At 40.9% G+C, this 18,878-nt stretch overlaps 1 protein-coding gene across 1 annotated transcript in view; it reads left to right on the forward strand.

Annotated features, from left to right (window-relative positions):
- The window catches only part of LOC100745025 (transcription factor Sox-19b), a 139,451-nt gene that overhangs the window by 49,582 nt on the left and 70,991 nt on the right, over window positions 1-18,878 (forward strand). Inside the window, exon 2 of the mRNA XM_033321799.1 lies at window positions 16,218-16,276. The gene's annotated coding sequence lies outside the window, so the exon portion shown is untranslated. The remainder of the gene's footprint in view (window positions 1-16,217; window positions 16,277-18,878) is intronic.

The following is an 18,878-nucleotide window of genomic DNA, read 5'->3' on the forward strand; positions in this document are numbered from 1 at the left end:
CGTCGCGCGCGTGTACGCGCCAAGTGTTACTTCTCGTTTTTTGGCGAATGATCGCCGGCTCTTTGGTGAAAAATAGACGGAACAGGGGATGGAACGTAGATCGATCCGGCATCAAGTGAAGTTTTCACGAGCGAACGACCATTCTCGCCTGTCTTCGCTCCGATCGTTCGAGTTTTAATTAAAAGCGTGACTTCAAAATTTTTAATTAACATCACGGCAAGAAACGCGCCCCTGTAGAATCAGATTTTTATAGACGTTTATTTGGCAAGTCGAAAATTGCTTTACCTTCGCGCCAGAATGGCGATGCAAATTGTTGGACCGATTCTTGTGATTAATTAAATTCTACTCGCGCATTACTGTGGTAGTTTATGGTCAAAGGATAATTTTATTGTATCGTCGAGATAGGCAGTTTTTAAAGATAAAAATTCGAGATCAAATATGGTAGATACTTATAATAAATCTTAAAGTTAAGATAAATAATCTGTGGAAGACACGATGTTTATGTTGAAATAATATTAGGTGATATTTATTAAACAAAATTACAGAACCAAATGTATTTAAAAATATAAGTGATTGTTGACAGTTGGCTAGTTACTCTCAAATTGACTGTACGTAGTGACTCATGGTCCCTTAAAAGATTTTGAACCCCACTCTCTATACAGTAGTGAGTATGACCTGTGTAAGTGTCCTGTTCAAATGCCTGTGTAGGTGTCTGTATAAGATTAATATCGTTGTATTCTAACAAACATTCGTCGTTCCAGCTAAAGAATCGTATCTCGATATAACATACCGTATAATTTGGTAGCTTCTGCGTATATCATCGTTTTAATGCACCTTGTTGCGATGAAAAAATTGGTTTGCAAAATAGTCAACGATGGAAAGTCTACAACGAGCACTATTCTATGTTCCATGCAAATTCCGACGGAGAAGAAAACACAAGAAAACGATCAATCGCGGTAATACCGGCAGCAAGATAGCTCAGAATGCCCTCGAAAATTACCTAACAAGGTTCCACGTCTTGTTGCTTACTTAAGATACACAGGCTGCAGTTTACATCCGTCATGTTTGTGAACATCCTGTTTACAGGAGCTCCTCCATACGGGTCGTATACGTTCTTTTGTTGCGAATAAATTATTATTTGCCCTGAATATTCCGCAGAAAGGAAAGGGAGAAGACAGCCACAGATAGGCAGGGACCTAGAATACCTTACACAGTAATGTTTGCGTGCATTCTTTACGCTCAATTGAGCGGGCATAAGTTTTCGAGAGAGCCACCGCTCTGCAACTCACAGGATGAGTCCGATGGAACAAGGGATGGAATATCTGTACGAGGCGAGGCCAACATCTGTCGGCCCTCACAAATCATTCCACTGTCCTTTACAGATCGCAAACTAGGCACGAGCATGGGGTGACCGCCGATTATTTTCAACTAAAAACTCGTCCGATCGGTCAAGCAGGCCTCGTGATCGTGTCCCTCGACACAGAGACAGTTCTTCTCTCTTTCATCGTTCGCTCTCTGTATCTCTTTGTCTCCTCGCGTGTGACCGGTAGGCACGCCGGCCATTAAGTTCGCAAAGTGAGCGCCGTAATAAACGAGGATTCTTTTAATAGGAGTATAAGTGTCGGCTCGAGGGCGCGAACGAGTTCTGTGAAGAAGACTCTACCACAGGACGAGTTCAACCACCGGGAAATCTGGTAGTAATGAATTTCCAAACAGACTACGGTGTCTACGGTGGTCGTTATACACTGTGTTTCGTAGCTACAAAACCACCCTAAAATGTTTCATTCTTATACAAGTAGGAGGTAAACGATACAACACGACAACACGATATTCAAACATGACATATCTCGTTCCTCATGCACATTTTTTTACATCGACCACAACGTGATAAATATTGGGAAGTTCTGGATAGTTTCATAGGTAAGAAACGAAGAGTATAATGACGTTGTTTAGGCTGGCTGGCTGAGTAAAGAGACCCATCCAGCTTTCTTAGAAACGAAGATATCCTGAGTAAACAGCTCGGCCGATTGGCTACGAGGCAGCTTGTCTTCGTGCTTAGAAGTCTTCGACGATTTTTGCGACTAGAGGAAAAGTGATCGATCGTCGGAGTGTGGGAATTTTGTCAGGACGTGAGAGAAGAGATTTTACTTTCTTATAAATATTACTTTATTATAAATTTGTCACTCCATTCGCATCATATGTTTGATATTATGTAATATGTAAGATGTTAAACAACGTAGAGCAAATACAACGAGTTAATATCCTGGTGGACGGTGTACATTCGTAGAAGCTAATATCGTTCTAAAATGATTCACAAAGAAAACTGATAAATCAGAGACATTCGTATGCATCGAAACACCTCGCTCTATAATACCAATAATATACCATCCTTTGAGATAACATCGATATAAAATATGAAAAGATAATATCTCGAGAGATAGGATCAGGTATACACGATGGACCGGGTGCTGGATCATTCGAATTCCCAAAGTCCCAGCGCCGCTTCTCGACGCTAGAACCTGTCGTCCCCTTGGAGGCAATAGATTCGAGCAGAAGGTCAACATAATCCTCGTACAAATCTGAAGGCTTGTCAAGGGGTTGTTCGTTGAACGTTCGTAGAAGAACGCGAATGGATAGGGTAGTAGCGTGGAAAGAGAAAAAATAAACTAGAATCGCGGGAAGATGAGCGCAAGGGAAAATAGAGTGAGGTGAAATATAGAGGTGAAAGGAGGGAGAGGAATTGAAGAGGACCATCGTCCAGGCGATGCTGATAAACAACGTCCGTGGTTTAAAGAGAACCTGATCCGGACAGCGGTCGTTCATTGTCCTGGCGCGGGCTGCACGATGTATTTGGACAGTCAGTTGTTAACGGCAATGAAATCCGCCATTGTGGCACCATTCGCCAGGGACAATTGCCCATTATGGCAGTGACTACCTTCCGTGCTTCGTGTACCATAATTACATTACGCGAGTTGCGCCACTGGCCCCTGTGTGTTAACCTATTGTTGCCACGGATGCGTTCATGGGTGTGCCGCCAGTTTCGATCCCGTGTCTTCGTTGGCTTAATCGATAGGCGACAGTGGATACATATATGCGTCTCTTTTCACGGAATGCCGAAGATTCGAGATGCTCCATTAAATTTAGGTTGAGTTGAAATGTCGAGAGAAATTTCCTTGGGTTGGGTTTCTTCCTGAGAAATTTAGCGAAGACTATTTCGAAAGTTGGGTTCTGTTTGTACAATAGCTTTTACTGCGGCAATTTATGCCGAACGTGATACTAAAAGGAAGACAATTTTTTTTAATTTGGGTTCTTTTTACGAGTGAAAGTTTGTACGTCGAAAGTTAGGTAGTAGGATACTCGGTTTAGTATGGTATTACATAATATTCGTTGAAAAGTACTACTTTCTGAAAATTCCTCCAGATATTTCCCTAGTGAAAGTTAATAGTATTAAAATTAATTCCTAAAACAACAAGCCTGAAACAATGCACACAGAAGCTCCTAACAGAACGTCGTTAATAATTAACAGATTTAAGAGAAAAGCTAGTCAACAAATATTAAACAAACAGGGGCATAACGTTCTGCATGAAAGGGTTAATGCTTTTTGTTCCGACCAATTCCTTGGAGACGAGAATCAAGGGAAATCGACACTTTCACTCTGTGAAAGAGGAGAATATCGAAAATGATGGCCAGGATGAAAAACTTGAATAGTCTACGCCTATGTAAAATGCTGGTGCCAGTCTGTCTGGTCGAGACAGCCTCCCACTCTTCTCGAAAACGCTTTCCGCTCAAAGCAAAGGAAACGTAACGAAGGCCATTTTAAAAATTCCTGGCACCCCGTCGAGAACGACTCCACCCCCAACACGTCTCAGAGACCCCCTTTATTCCCGCCATTTCCCACCGCTCCGACACCTCGACCAGAACTATCAATGAACACTAGGTTTTTATTTTTCTATTCCTCCTGCATTCCGAAAGGATTGCTTCGATCGCTATCTACGATCTGTTTGAAAACACTTCCTCTAATAGCCTGTAAAACACTTCTTATAATATTTGGTTTCAGAAATATTTTCTATATTTGTTATATTTTCTTATATTTTTATTTATTACATTGTATTACACGAAAGCTACAAACCTTTTTACGCTCGTGCAGTTTCATCCTCTTCGTAATTAAAAAAAAATTTTAGGAATTATTTACTATACATATTTATTATAGCATAATTGTTTCAGCTTTAATTACTCTCACTATTGATATTTTTGTTCGAAGATATTTGTTTGAAAATGTATGTTAGGATATGAATTTACATATTTATTATAGCATAATTGTTTTAGCTTTAATTACCATCATTATTGGTATTTCATTCTACCAAATGTCCAAATCGGACAAATTGTGAATGTAAACAACTAAATAAAAAAAAAAAATTATGGGTATTTTTGTTTGAAGATATTTGTTTGAAAATGTATGTTAGGATTTGAATGTATTTGTAGGAGTAAAAATATATAAAGTAAAGTTCGTTCTTTGGGATTCGTAGATTTTAGATGATGTAGAATGTAGAGTTTGACAATGTTTCGGAAAATAAGAGAATTCATTGAGAAACTCTTCACGGAAGACGAAATCCAGGAACAGGAAAATCAGGAAGAGTGGTCCGCAAGTTTCCCACAAACGGTGCGTCGTTTGTGAGAAACGCCGCTGGTAACCGTACTTCCTATGCCATTCGTAGGTTTTTCCTTTGTATGACCGTGTGGACAATGGACCAACATTTTCAGTATTCGCAACGCTGAATCGGCCATTGTTCAACGTGGACAGGTCAACGTGAGTCCGGAACAGCTAGAAACTCTCCTGTGGCAACTCGAAAGCAACTGGACCTGATCCATCTTCTCAATGGAAACTTATTATACGGAATTTGTCTTAAAAGTAATACTAAAGTAATGAAAAGTATAACTAGAAATACTAAACATTCATAGAAAATTATATTAGACTGTCACATGTGAAATTCTCGATTCTATTGTAGCAATTTTCTACATATTTTTTTCGAAAAATATTCTCTTCACTGTATGTTATTTCAAAGCATTTTAGAATTCTCTCTCTCTCTCTCTCTCTCTCTCTCTCCCTCTTTCTCTCTCTCTCTCTCTCTTTCATATATAATTTTAACTCTTTAATAGAATTATAGAAACTCGAACATTTCATATATTACAACCTATTGTTTAAATAACAATGTATATCATATTTCATAACATCCCTAAAAATTTAAATTTCAATTCCCCATTTTATAGGAACATGCTTCCCGTCTCAAACATTCACAGTTATGATAATGTGGCTACAAACTCTCTCTTTCATATATAATTTTAACTCTTTAATAGAATTATAGAAACTCGAACATTTCATATATTACAACCTATTGTTTAAATAACAATGTATATCATATTTCATAACATCCCTAAAAATTTAAATTTCAATTCCCCATTTTATAGGAACATGCTTCCCGTCTCAAACATTCACAGTTATGATAATGTGGCTACAAAAGATGCTGTCATCCATTCTTCCATTTGCAGATAGTGGACGTTGGTGAAATAAAAAATTATGTCATCTGAAATCTCAATTTCAAACGTTAATGATTGTAACAGCGCAGTCACAAAAGATGTGTTCGTCTACTTTTCGAGGTACTATAACCACAACCCCCGGACAAACGTTTAAGCCCAACGCATATGTGTCCCCATAAAGTCAAGGGGGTAAGTGCACGCAGCATACGTTCTTATTCACGGTTCGACCGGGCGATTCGCGGTCGGCCAGTTTTCGAAGGGTCCGCAAATTGTTGGTTAGGGCTGAAAGCCAATCGAGGGAGGAGAGAACGAAGTCTCTGGGCGAACCGCGATAAGTGACATTAGTCCGTGATCGTTCGACCAGCGACGAACACGCTGTTTCACCCCTCGTCAGGTCCAGACCGAAAACTTGAAGTATCGATCGTATTTGCTAGTTAAAATACAAAATTCAAATATTTTATAGATGTACCTTATAATGGTCATCGGTAATAATGCTTTCGTGTATAAATTTTAAGATGAAAACTTTCTATTTGTTGTGTCCCACGTGGTGGATTATCTTGCACAAAATCCTTGTACACGTCCACTTTGTTGACAGAAGATAAAAAAGGAAATAATCATAAATCCTTCACAAATACAAGGTTTAAAGTGAAACTTCTTGCCTCTATGGCTCCTAAATATCAGCTAGTTCCGTTAAAGAATACCTGGTACCCTACTTAAGACGTACTGCACCTTCAAGAATAAATATAATAAACAATGTTGTAGGATTATTGTCGTTTCCCTTTGTCGAGGTGCAAAAGTCACTTGCTATGAAGATTCTGTGTTCTTTATTTCGTTTCAGCATAGCGATTATAAACTCGAAGGAACAATGTAATAAGAGTACACGAGTGAGGATCGAGGTCTTCTACGGCAATTGCCGATAAACAATTCGTGCCTCGTGGGAGGTATACGAGACTCGAACCCACCGCAACGCCTCTTTCGAAAGCTAGTTTCGACAAACACCCTTTTGCTCGCGTTCTGTCTCTCTTTTCGTCCTCACCGTTTCCATCCTGAGCCACGGTTTACGTATGCTGCCAGCGGGGAGTCCCCCAAGGACATCAGCTTCTGCTCCTTCGGCCAACAAGGAACCGCAACGATCGTAGTAAACTCGCCAAGCAACAAACGAAACTACGATTCCTCCTGTTACCTCCTCTATACTCGTCGTAGAATGTTTCTGACACCCTTTCCCTGCTCTCCGCGTATGTACACGTGTGTACGAACATAGTTTCGAGAGATGATAAGTTACTCATGGATGATGAAGGGAACGAGTTCGGACCACGAGGTACTTGAGCCTGACTCTAGGAGAGTAGACTGAACCGAATACTAGTTAGGTGGTAGTTTTGTCGAGTGCTGCAAAGGGAAGTTTATTAATCTTTGCGAGGAAAGAAAAAGAGGAGGAATTGTTGAACTCTATTCTGTGACAATGCAAAGTTTCGAGACTTGCTTTTGGTTGTGTAACTTTTTATCTATTTTTCCATTTAGGGATAGTACACGTTCATAAAACAGAAAATTGCGTCGTCTAAATAATAAACTATATCGTTGCCATAAATTTCAATTTCATTTTATATTTTGTAGCTTTAAATCTTCCACGAATGGTGTGATTATTTCTTGGAAAGTGACCAGAAGTAATGCAAAAGTTCGATCTGAAAAGTATCATAAAAAGAATGCGTGCATATTTCGGTTAATTCTCTGACGAAAGAAAAGTATAACTGTAAGAGAAGAAAGTTAGATTTCTGCAATAGAACCCAGCAAGAAGCTACAACAACCTGTACCATTCTTTCCCTTTCCAATCACAGTTTGATCTCGCTTGCAAGTTTGTCAACCAAGAAGAAAACAAAGAAGGAGAGAAACGAACAGGTGGCCTTAATCGGCTTACCCTTATCCTTCGGATAAAAGGATCGTTTAAAAAGTTATTACATCCGTAGATCGCAGGACATGTTTGCATAAAAGCAGGGACATTAACCGAGTTTGTGGAATTCACGGATGTGAGGGCAATTTTGACGCGAGGCGGTGCTTCAACTAGCCTTTCTTCAGGAATTCTAGCAACCAGCCGTTCCACCAATTACTTCATAATGTCGACACTGGAACAGGAAGAATTTGCAAGGAAAAAAAGCACGCGCACTTCGCGAGGTAGCAGTACCACGCCCCTATCTTTCCCGCACCCGCCACGAATACGAAGAACGATCCGCTTCCTCCGTTTCGTGCTCGTTCGAGTTTCAAGTTTCTTGACGGTTCGACACCTGCCTTCCAGTTCCAGTACCGGAACGACGCGTGAAATGCTGTTTCTTCTATCCTAGTAAGGATTGGAGTGGATAAAGGACGCGTTTTGTCCGTGGAATATTCGAATTCTTAAGAAGCCACACACGATCGATTTCACAAATCGAAAAGAAAAGAAAAATAACGATTAGACTATGTTCTATTGTTTTCTTTTTTCGTCATTCTTGCATAAAAGAACGAGCAAAACGAAATTGCTAAAGTATCTTGATCGATCACTGAATTCTATTATCCAATTACGATCAAGCTACACGCACCTTTAGGACGCGTCATGGACGCGTGATCCGACCTAAACGCGTATCAAACGCATTTCACTCCGCGGAGCTGCTTTATTTATATTAAGTCGTCCATTGTGAACGTCGCTTTCATTGAATAAATGCCATTGAATCGTAATCTTGGTAGCGGGCGATACGGAATGGAAATAGAAGGAGGATCGTTCCTAAGCCTCGTGTGGAGCTGTCGAGCAGACAATGCGATCTACGCACAAATCGATCGCCACGGATGAAAGATACATCGATCCCCGGCCGATCTGTCCTTTTCCATTCTCTCAATGGGCCTCCTAGCATAGCTCAAAGGTCGAAAATAAAAGACTGTCGCGGAACACTTTGAAAAGAAGCGCCGCCACATAAATGTATTATATATTTATGCCACGTCCCCGTGGATACCTGGCATTGTGCCTTGACTGTTTCTAACCTTCTCCCTTTATTCCCTTTCTCTCTCTCTTTCTCTCTCTCTCTCTCTCTCTCTCTCTATCTTCTCTCTGAACGATCTCCACCATTCCTGACACCCTGTCGCCCCTTTTGTTTCGTGGATGATTTCACTCGTGTGGGACACCTTCGTAAGATAAGCCAGACAATGGCTGGTTTCTCGTCTAAGGAAGACAGTATCGCGATCTCATCTCATCCGATCGGAGAGCCCAGAAAGAAATCTCCACGACGCGTTCGTCGCGCTCTAGTCTCTTATTTTTTAGGATTATTCTAACCCAATGAACGTTGAGATCGCTAGCGCGACGATCTAACGATTCGCGGTGATTTTCAAGCCGATCGAAAATCTCGGGTACTTTGCAGCTGGATCGTGTTTCAATTTCTAGAATTCTTATATGAAATTTCAATTAACAATTTTTTTTAACAAAGTCTATATTCGGAGCCCTTGCAAATTTGCCCTCCTCCCCAAAGACAGTTAGATGAGAATTTTTTACCCTAGTCATATAGAATTTTAATTTTCAAATCTTCGCGAGGTCTACAATTCAATTTCCACACCATCTATAGAAAATTCTAATTTCCAGAGGCGTGAAAATGGGGTATAAGGCTACCAATATAGCTACGTATGTATTTAAAATCAATCCGTCTCAAATTCAATGACCGTACTCGAAATCTCGCGCAACCACTTGCACATCCCATAAAGTACACCCATTTACGCTCGAACGGAAGAAGCTCCACCATCCAGAAGATACGTGGCTCTCGAGTTCGTTATTAGCTGGTCCCTGGGCCGTTAATCCTTTCGAGCGTCCTACGCTCGCCTAGCAACGCTTTCACGCCCGAGCCGCCGCGCGAGAGTTTCCGAACGGTGCAAACGCTCGAACGACGAAGAAGCGTCCGTGGCGCAACGTGAAGAGGACACATCCTCGATGTAACAATCTGTATATGAATACGCCATTTTTTGCCGTCGATACATGATACTTTCTTGAATCAGAAGGGCTTCGTAAAAAAAGAGAAGATGAAGAGGAAGAGGCGAGATCGAGGCCAGTGGACCATAGATCCCACGAGAGTGGCAACGCTTGGAAACCAAAGGAGGGCCGCTTGCAACCGCGTATACTTCCTTTTGAAACTGATTGGAATGGAAAAGGACACGGACGAAGGGTTGTTTGGCTCGTTACCAGACTCGAGGAAGGGGTTGGTTGTACCCTTCCTACGATCAAAGCCAGATAACATCTACCCGATACATTGTACCGGCTCATCAGCTACCTATGGCGCTTCCATCGCGCCTTTCGATCATCCTATTTGTGAATCAAACTAGTCCATGAACCTATTAAATATTATACTTCTTCCAGAAGTATAATAAGTAGAGTTATAAGTTGTAAGGAAAGTAGTTATTTAGGTCAGTTAAGCTTCACCGTCTTACAACTCCATCTTAAAGTTTGCACCGAATGATTAAATTTGTTGTGTTTTATGAGGCATTGTTATTTTGTAATGTAATAACGAAAGAACAGGAAAATATCGTGCACTTTAGGATCCAACAAGAAAAAATATGAAAAACGACTAAACTTTTCAAACGATCCTGTGCAACTGTAGCTCGTAACACCAAATGTAAACTAACAAATGTAGCTCGTATAAAAATTGTTCACAATCGAATGTAGCGAATTAACTCGGCTGAGATAATCCTATCATATCCTAGTGGAAGATATTTCGTCCTAACCACCGTGAGAATTTCGACGTCTAAGATGAAGATAATACCTAATGGCTTCTATGATCTTTGATCGTAGATAGATTTAGGGTACTCGGATGTTGAGTCTTTATCTTGCCAGATTTATGCCTTCTTGCACTTTTTTTGTAATTTTATACTTTTGTATATGAGTTATTGTTAGATCGCCCTAATATTCTTTTAAAAGATCTATATAATATGTATCACCCTAATATTCTTTTAAAAGATTTATGTAATATATATCGCCCTAATATTCTTCTAAGAACGAAAGATGCAAATTTGCTACTCGAGATAGTCCTCGAGTGTATCAAAAAACTCATCGAGTGCTTCAAGTACCTGAAGAGACCCGAGGGGTCACTATAACCGTGATTCACAATCCGGCAACTGACCCCGAGGATCCACTTGGATCTAGATACATCGGAAAAAAGGAGAAGAGGAGACGGAAGAATAGGAAGATCAGGTTAGATTTTAATTACAAATCCGGCTACAAAGAGACCAGCGTTTTTTGCCGGACACCGGAGAAAAGCTAGGATTCTTCAGGAGGATAGTTCGCAAGAATATCGCGACTATCGAAGCGTGGTTCCTTCTAGATCAGGAGCCAGATGGCGATCTACGATGGGGCTCACTTTAGGCTTCGCTCACGCGTGATCTTTCGATGTATATACATATCACGAATCTTCTTTTCTTTTTTCATCCCCCGGGATCATCGAAGTAGACTGGTCCATAGACAAGCGGAGGATCAGAAAGGTAGCTTTCCGCTCTCACCCTTCCACGTTATGTTTCCAAAACATCTAATATCTCGCGCTCGAGCGGCTCGCTTGAATACCAAAGATACGGTTCCACTCGCTTTTCTTCTTCTCGGGAGCCGTATAATCGGCGCATCCCTCTTGCAACGATACAGTTTACTTCTTTTCTTTCTCCGTCTTTCTTCGTCCTCTTTCTTCGAGTCTCGGTTTAGGATTACGGTTAGGTTCGCGGATGTTACGCGTGCATGCGACTCAAGGCCCATCGGCGAGGCCGATTGGCAGGCGTGAAGAATTCCATACAATGCTACCCCGAAAAATACTGTCGATCGGCTCGCGTCCATAATGGACGACAAACGAGATCCTGCTGAATCAGCCATTAAGCCGCGGCGAATGCGCGGACCCGATTTTTACTGCGCCATTTATGGCCCTGGTCGGCAATTTTTGAAACGTACGCCACGTCCGCCAAATGAAGATGAAAATAGAGTTCCCTCTTGGCCCTCTAAGCTCTGAAACGGTCTGACCCTCGTCCCCATGCGGCTCTCTTCTCTCGTTATTCGCCGACAGACTCTACAGAACTGAATAAAGATCTTCGACCCAAAGAGCGCTCGATGCGAATTGATATTGCCAATAGTTCTCGCGTTGGCTGATTAAAAATCGTTAGTTCGGATTTGGTTCCACTTTTTTACGCTTTACGATGTATTTAATCCTTCACACTATGAACATTTTTATCATACAATGTTGAAACTTTATGAAATTATAACTCCTCCTTCGACAAAGAATAATATATATCTGTAAATTAATACACAGTAAGATTTTTCATTTTCTCGCTCTTTCTTATCGATGAAATCAGCGCAAGAAATAATTATACCAAATCACAGATTGGTCTGAAATTAATACGATGCGATATACCTTGATTCAAATAATCAAACTCTATCAATTTAACACCCGAGTCCTCGGTAACCCTTCCAAGAAACCGTCGAAAATCCCGCCAAGCGAAAACCCTCAACGAGCCTCGAATCCACTTAGCTGGTCGCCTAATCCCGCGTTCCACTTGTTCGCCCACCATGATCCCAGGCCCAAATACGAATCAATCGCTACCGTTTTGCTTTCGTTACACTCCTCCTCTTTCTCTCATCCGCTATTCACGTCGTATATGACAGAGAAGAGAACGTAAGAAAAAATAATAATATAAAGATACAAAGAGTAAAAAGACACATTCCGAAGGAGGACCACGGTCGAGCAGGAGGGCGTAAAACACACGCGCGTTCCTACGTGCACCGGTCACAGGGCTGTGCATTCCGATGTCCGAAGTAATATGCAGTTGGACGGGTTCCCGCGTTGGCTTTTCTATTTTTACACCGGCACGCAGACCGTCGACGCTCGTCGAGGTAGGTGCCTCCACTCTCACCTCTCTTCACGATGGGTGTATATGGGTGTCCACGGACACGTGAACGCCCAGAGATGGTCACGGCTGGACCGTGTTTCGAGGCAGACAGCCTGGTGCCTGCGTTCCCCTGCTGGGCCACGGCCACGGAGGGCTGGCCGAGCTCTCGCGTCCCTTCCAACCCTCTGGCTCCCATGCAACCTTGTGTACCGAGTTGTACGCACTGTCGAGCTTGATATCGAGATTGTTTAACCAGCTGGAAAACTCAATTTGGAAAATCCTTGATGAATCCTCGCGATAAGATTCGTTGCCTCACCTTTTTCTTTCTTTTTGATTGAGCAGAAGCGATACAGGTATTAAGAGGAGGGTAGCAGGAATATTCTTTTGTTAATTTATAGAGAAGGTTCTTAGTGGAACTCTTGATTAATAAGTGAAGTAGGTGTAGTTAAAATAAATGTTGCGGTTAATAGAAAGATAGATGCATACTTGTGTCAAAAATTTGAATCGGATGGATATTGTGGAATAATGATTCAGATAGTAGACAATTTTCAAGCAAAGCTTGAGTCGATTAATGTAAGGATCAATATAGGTGTTGAAAATTTATAGAAAAATTATAAAATTTGTGAAAAAGAACATATAACGACTATTGTGATATGATAATGCAGCAAAAGATTTTTAAATAAATATTACGATAAACTAGTAACGTAACGTACAAGGAAACTCGAGCTGATTAATATAAATGTTGAAAGAATTTAATATAAATGGTGTAGATATATGTATGGGAAGCATTAAGGTAAATGCTACAATGAATTAAAGGGATAGTATACTCAAAACTTGGGTCTCTTTTCCTGTATATACTACAGTCAACTTGTTCCCATCTATGGTGGGTTAAACCATACAATTCCGACAGTTCGACAGAGGAATCAGTGAGCTACCGGTCACTCTGTTGTTGCTCGTCCCTCTTGATGCCATTATAATAACAGTGTTCCACCCTCGACGGCCGAGAATGGTAAAAGAAAACGATAAAGCGGGACTCGATGTCCTGCGCCAGACTACGTAAACATTCCCTTTCTTCGATCGAACATATACGAAGAATCAGAGGAAAAAGGTATTGAGGTAAGAATGTAACGAGCAGGATCATCGAAGTGGTCGAACCAACTCGTGCAAGCATTTTAAGAAGTCAACAAATGGACAGAAAAATATTTTGTGTCTCCTCTCTCCCTTTTAGTATAAACGTACTGTGTAACGAGGAAACACACGTGCAGAAACACAGCGGTCTACTTCGTTTATTTATACATATTTTTTTAAATATATAATATCGAATATCCTATTCAGAGAAACATGAATATCGCGAAACAGCATTATCGACTTAATTCGCTCCAATCTAATTCCTTCTCCATAGATAGATAACGTAGCGAAACCAGTACACAGAAACTCCTATCGAACAATATTCCTATACATAGGAACGGGCGTGTAATGCTTTCTGAATAGACTTAAAGATAAGCACCGGCCATTGTGGAATTAATACAAAACAATATCAAAGTACAGCAGCTCGTGAAAGTATTTGGACATCTGTAGATAATTTTATCTATTGCGTGTGTTATATAAAGAATTTTTAATGCACTATAATAACAATTGATCGATATGATTACATTGGTAAAATTTGAAATCAATCCGGAAATGTATATAGAATTATATTTTTATAGAGGTATTTATTGCAAACCTATATTTAGTAAACAATTAGTTTGCAGTATCAACAACAATCCTAAGCAGATGATAAAAGTTATATATGATCCTATTGAATATTTATGCTCTTTGATATGATCACGATATGATCACGTGACAGTCAAGCGTCATTAGACGTTACAATGAAATTTCAAAACGTTCCGTAGAACGCTCATAATATATTCATGAAAGGCGTCAAATGGTACAAACGTCTAAATACTTTTGTGAGCCACTGTACACAAATAAAGTGCAAAAATAACTAATCTATCAACTTCTTCAGAAGCACGACACACAAAGACAAACGATATTTCTCTATTTCCAAAGAAATTCATACGATCACCCCTTTCGCGCGGGGGAATCGTTGAAAAGAGACAACAAAGCTCGAAACTCGCACTTTCGAGTGGCACAATGCGTTTCAAACAGATGCTAGCACGGTTTAATTATCGAATCACGCGGTTAGTATCTTGAAGCATTCCCCTCAGGACCAAAGGTCAGGTACGCGTCCGGCCTCTCTTCACCACGGAAAAGGATCATAGACAATGATAACCGTTCCGATGGCCGGCTATAACGTGCATCCGTATAATAATACGTTAACCGTTAAGCCGACTGTCCTCTCAATTCCGGGGTCTGTGTGGTCCGCCATTGAGTCTTAACTCTTTGATGCATCGTGCGCGCATATTCATTCGCTCTCGCTTCGCACAATACCCATAGTGTCCATACACGGCATTGTATGACCCGTGCGCCGAGCGTTAAACTCTCTGACACACACGTACACAATCGTACAGTACCTACATACACACTTAGAGAAAAGCGTACAGATACGTTTATAGAGAAAGAAAAGTAAAGAGAGACAGAGATACGTGTAAGGGTCTTCGTGCCTTTAGAATGCTTCGAATAATTCATTCTGATTGACTCGGGCTCGTCCGTAAGGGGCCAAAGTTTGTTTAATTTTTTAGGAAATCGGTTTTCTGTGGATGAGGATGGTATGAAAAGCTGGAAGCACGGTTGGATTTAGTGACAAATGCGTATTTCTTTATTCCTTTTGGTATTCTTAATAATAGATATATTTCACTAGAGAAGCAAGTAATCACGTATGCTTCTCTGATGAATAGATATACTTTTTTGGATAATTTATTTTTTTGTTCCGAATATATGAAAAATATCTTCTTATAATATTTCAACAAATATTATTTCCCTCCGTTGATAGGATTAGAGATTTAAAAATTAGTTCTACATTCACCATGAAAATTCATTCCGAAACAATTCTGTCAAATATACCAAATACACTTTGCTCTTTTCTTCATATAAATTGACGAAGAATGGTGGGCGACGACTCGACCAAAGGAATCGTAACAGTTTCCGAGGATGCAATTTCACGATGATTGAAAGGCGTTCGGAGACACGTAATAAGCGGCACTATCGATAATGAAATCCCAGCTAGACGGTCGTCGACACTATTCCGTCGACATTATTCCATTCCGCGTAACGTGAATTAACGAGACGTCATTGTCGCCTAGCATTTTCTCGGTCGACGATGAAAAATGAGATGCGTCTTTGGCCACTGAGAGCAACGTAGCTGCTTTCCGAGGCCGACGACGGACCACCGGACATGATTTTCCGGATATTAATGATGCGAGGTTCCGGGCCATCGAGCACCAGCGACGCTCCTGCAAATCGTTCACCCTCCTTGTACGCTGCTGTTTCCAATTTGCTGGAACTTAGCCGGATAATGACATGTTTCCACCAGTCATTTCCGTTACGGTTGCCGCGTCTCGTGCTTCGTCGACGATGTTCTTTGTACCTCGTTTTTTCCGCCACATTGATGAAACGTTAGTTGAAAGAGAAAATAGAAAATTTACATGGGGGGGATGCTTGTAAGATATTCGTTTAATAGATTCTTTCCTTTTTATTCGAAGATGTGCGAGATGTTTATGCAGCTGGTGATGATTATTGGTTTTGGTGATCGTTCGAAAAATTGAAAAATCTTTTTTAATTTTTCGTATTAAAGTCGATTTTAAAGTTACCTAAGTCAATCTTCTCTACTTGTCATTGTGACAGTATACTGAAATTTAAATTCACTTTAAAATCTGTTACAGGTACAATCTGTCTTTGATGAATTCATACCAGGAGTTGATGTCGCGTCGACGGCTCAAAGGTAATTTACTTCAAACAATTTTAACTTTAGTCTTAGTCTTTAGTCTTTATTTTATTAAAATGATTAATTAACCTAAATTGAAACTTTAATTTATATTTATTATCGTTGCTATGAGCACTAGTCCTGGTATAATTATTTTCCGTTGAGAAGGAAAAATGAAATTTCGTATTTATAATACGCAAAATTATAGCTCCTTTAAAAATTCTTCTACGTCGTTAACACGTTCGGAAATATGTCTTCGCATGTTGTCTTTATTATCCACTTTCCATTTCCCTGAGAATTGATTTGTTAGACTAGACGTAAAAGCTATCTTATCTCCAAAGACTTCCAGCAGACAGCGCCGCATTAGACCCTTATCTTCTTCGTTAGCTGAAAGCATTTTACAACATGTTTTCAACGTTTTACGACCGAATCGATATTCGAAATTAGTCGCTTCCGTCGATTCACAGAAACCATAAAATCTCCGCCGATTAAATCTCATTTTAGACACGTTAGTTATATTATCAATCCCATTCAGCTGCCTACATTCCATCTCATCCCACAACACCATAAAATTCTCTTTTAAACCTAATAGTAAGAACCCTTTTCATCAGACTAATCATCTTACTACTCAAACGAAATAAAGCGAGAATATTTCTGACGTTGGTACAACAACCAGTGATATTTACATAAAAAACAATGAAATATATTATTGCTATGTTTTCTAATAGATGATTTATATTTATAGCCTGGTGATTCTATTATATAAAAGAGTATGTACTAAACTATATTGCCAAGACACGTGTTGCTAAATACGAATTTATCGTCAATTTGCACACTTTGACAATGCTATATATCGTTACTCTAGAATCTATCAAAATATCCAAATGTCTATGGACGGTGTGAATTGTTGTACACAACAATGGCCACCTGTTCCAACACGAACCTCCACTTCCTTTTTCCTCCATTCATTGTGAAAGATCAATGCTCGCGAACCAACAAATAATATCACCTTCACTCGTATAATCCTCACTTTACACGTTCGGTTAACCAAGTCGGCAACCGACTTCTTCACCAGGTTGTATCGATGCCGTGGAGTCTTTCGCGAGCACTTGGCCCTGAATAGCAGTTACAGGGAAACAATGTCCTCCGGAGTACGATTACGAAGGGGTTGCGCGATCTTCCCTTCCGAACGAGTAATTTTTCTCTATGGCATAGCACGAGGTGGATCTTAGTCCTGGCGAAAAGCGTACGAAAGAAAACGAGATTCGTAGAGTGAGGGTAACAGGATGGGAGGGGGGGACTTAAAACTTCAAACCGGACACCGGTCGATGTGTTTCGGACAACACGTATACGGTTTGGCGCGTTCTGAAAGCCGGCGCGTCGTAGCCTCGCGTCCCTTCGCGATTTCACCCCGATTCTAATGCAAATCGGGGTCAGTTATGGCGATACCCCGAAGTCCCCATTGAAATAACATTAATCTAGTGTGGCAGCGAACGCGCCGCACGGTTGCCACGTTCGATTATGCCTGGATCTAGCTACCTTCTCTTCTCGTTGCCTTCAGACGAAAGTCTTCGTCAATGGATCGAACCCCTCTCTTTCTCTGTGTATTTTTTTACTTCTTTTTCATTCTTCCTCTCCTCCGACGTCATTGTCACTCGGGTGCGAGCCCCTAGCATACATTATTTCTTCCGTTCTTCCGTCGCGGAAAATGGACCGATGTTAGACTTTGTTTTTTTTTCCTTTTTTTCTTTTTTCTTTCTTAGATAGCAGAGGGTTCTATGTAGAGGGTTTAGAGAAGAGGGAGAACGCTCGATGAGAAGTTTAGAGATGCCTCTGACGAGTTCTAGTCTCTTGACGTTCAATGGGGCCTTGCATAGTGAATGACAGGTTTGTGGAGTTATGAAGTTACGTTCAGTAGTGGTAGGAGGTGGGATCGTGCATAGAATCGTGGAGCGATTCTTCTGTCGCTGTGGTGTTCACCGTTTTATGCAGACTTGTGTTTTCATTTTGCATAGTTCTTTCATCTTGTCATGGTCTGTGATCCTAATATCGTATTGCATGTGAAGGAGGATCCATAATAAGCCAGAAACTGATGAAATTAGTAATAACCAACGTTATCGATAAGAACCTACGTTATGTTTCTTCCGCCAAACCTGATAGCTTCCACGTTTTGATACTTTTCCATTCTTATCGCGTCTCTTCCTCAACGCTGCGTGTTTTCAAAAACAGGCGCGTGCAAATGCAACTCGTACGTATCGGACCTCAACCACGTGCTTACTTCCCGCGCGTTCAATAGACGCAATACGTTGAAAGACGATCACCGAATTCGCGGCGCCGCGTTGTCAGGCGCACGCGCGCGCACGTCGAAACACTAACGCGGCAAAAACGGCTAAGTGGAATTTATTGCGGTCTCGACAGGTCGCGGCACTGCCAGTGTTATGTTATGCACGGCCGGACACGTGTAACGTGTATGCGTGTGGTGCAGGTATGTGTCCACGCGCATCCCATACAGACACACGTGGGCGTCGGACGCGGCTTCGTGTTCCCGTGTGATTTACACGGTTTCCGTCGTAACTCTTAGCGGACCATAAAACCGAATTAATCGTTCGAAAACGGCCCG

The sequence above is a fragment of the Bombus impatiens genome, unplaced genomic scaffold (assembly GCF_000188095.3).
Source record: "Bombus impatiens unplaced genomic scaffold, BIMP_2.2 scf_0498, whole genome shotgun sequence".
Taxonomy (NCBI): domain Eukaryota; kingdom Metazoa; phylum Arthropoda; class Insecta; order Hymenoptera; family Apidae; genus Bombus; species Bombus impatiens.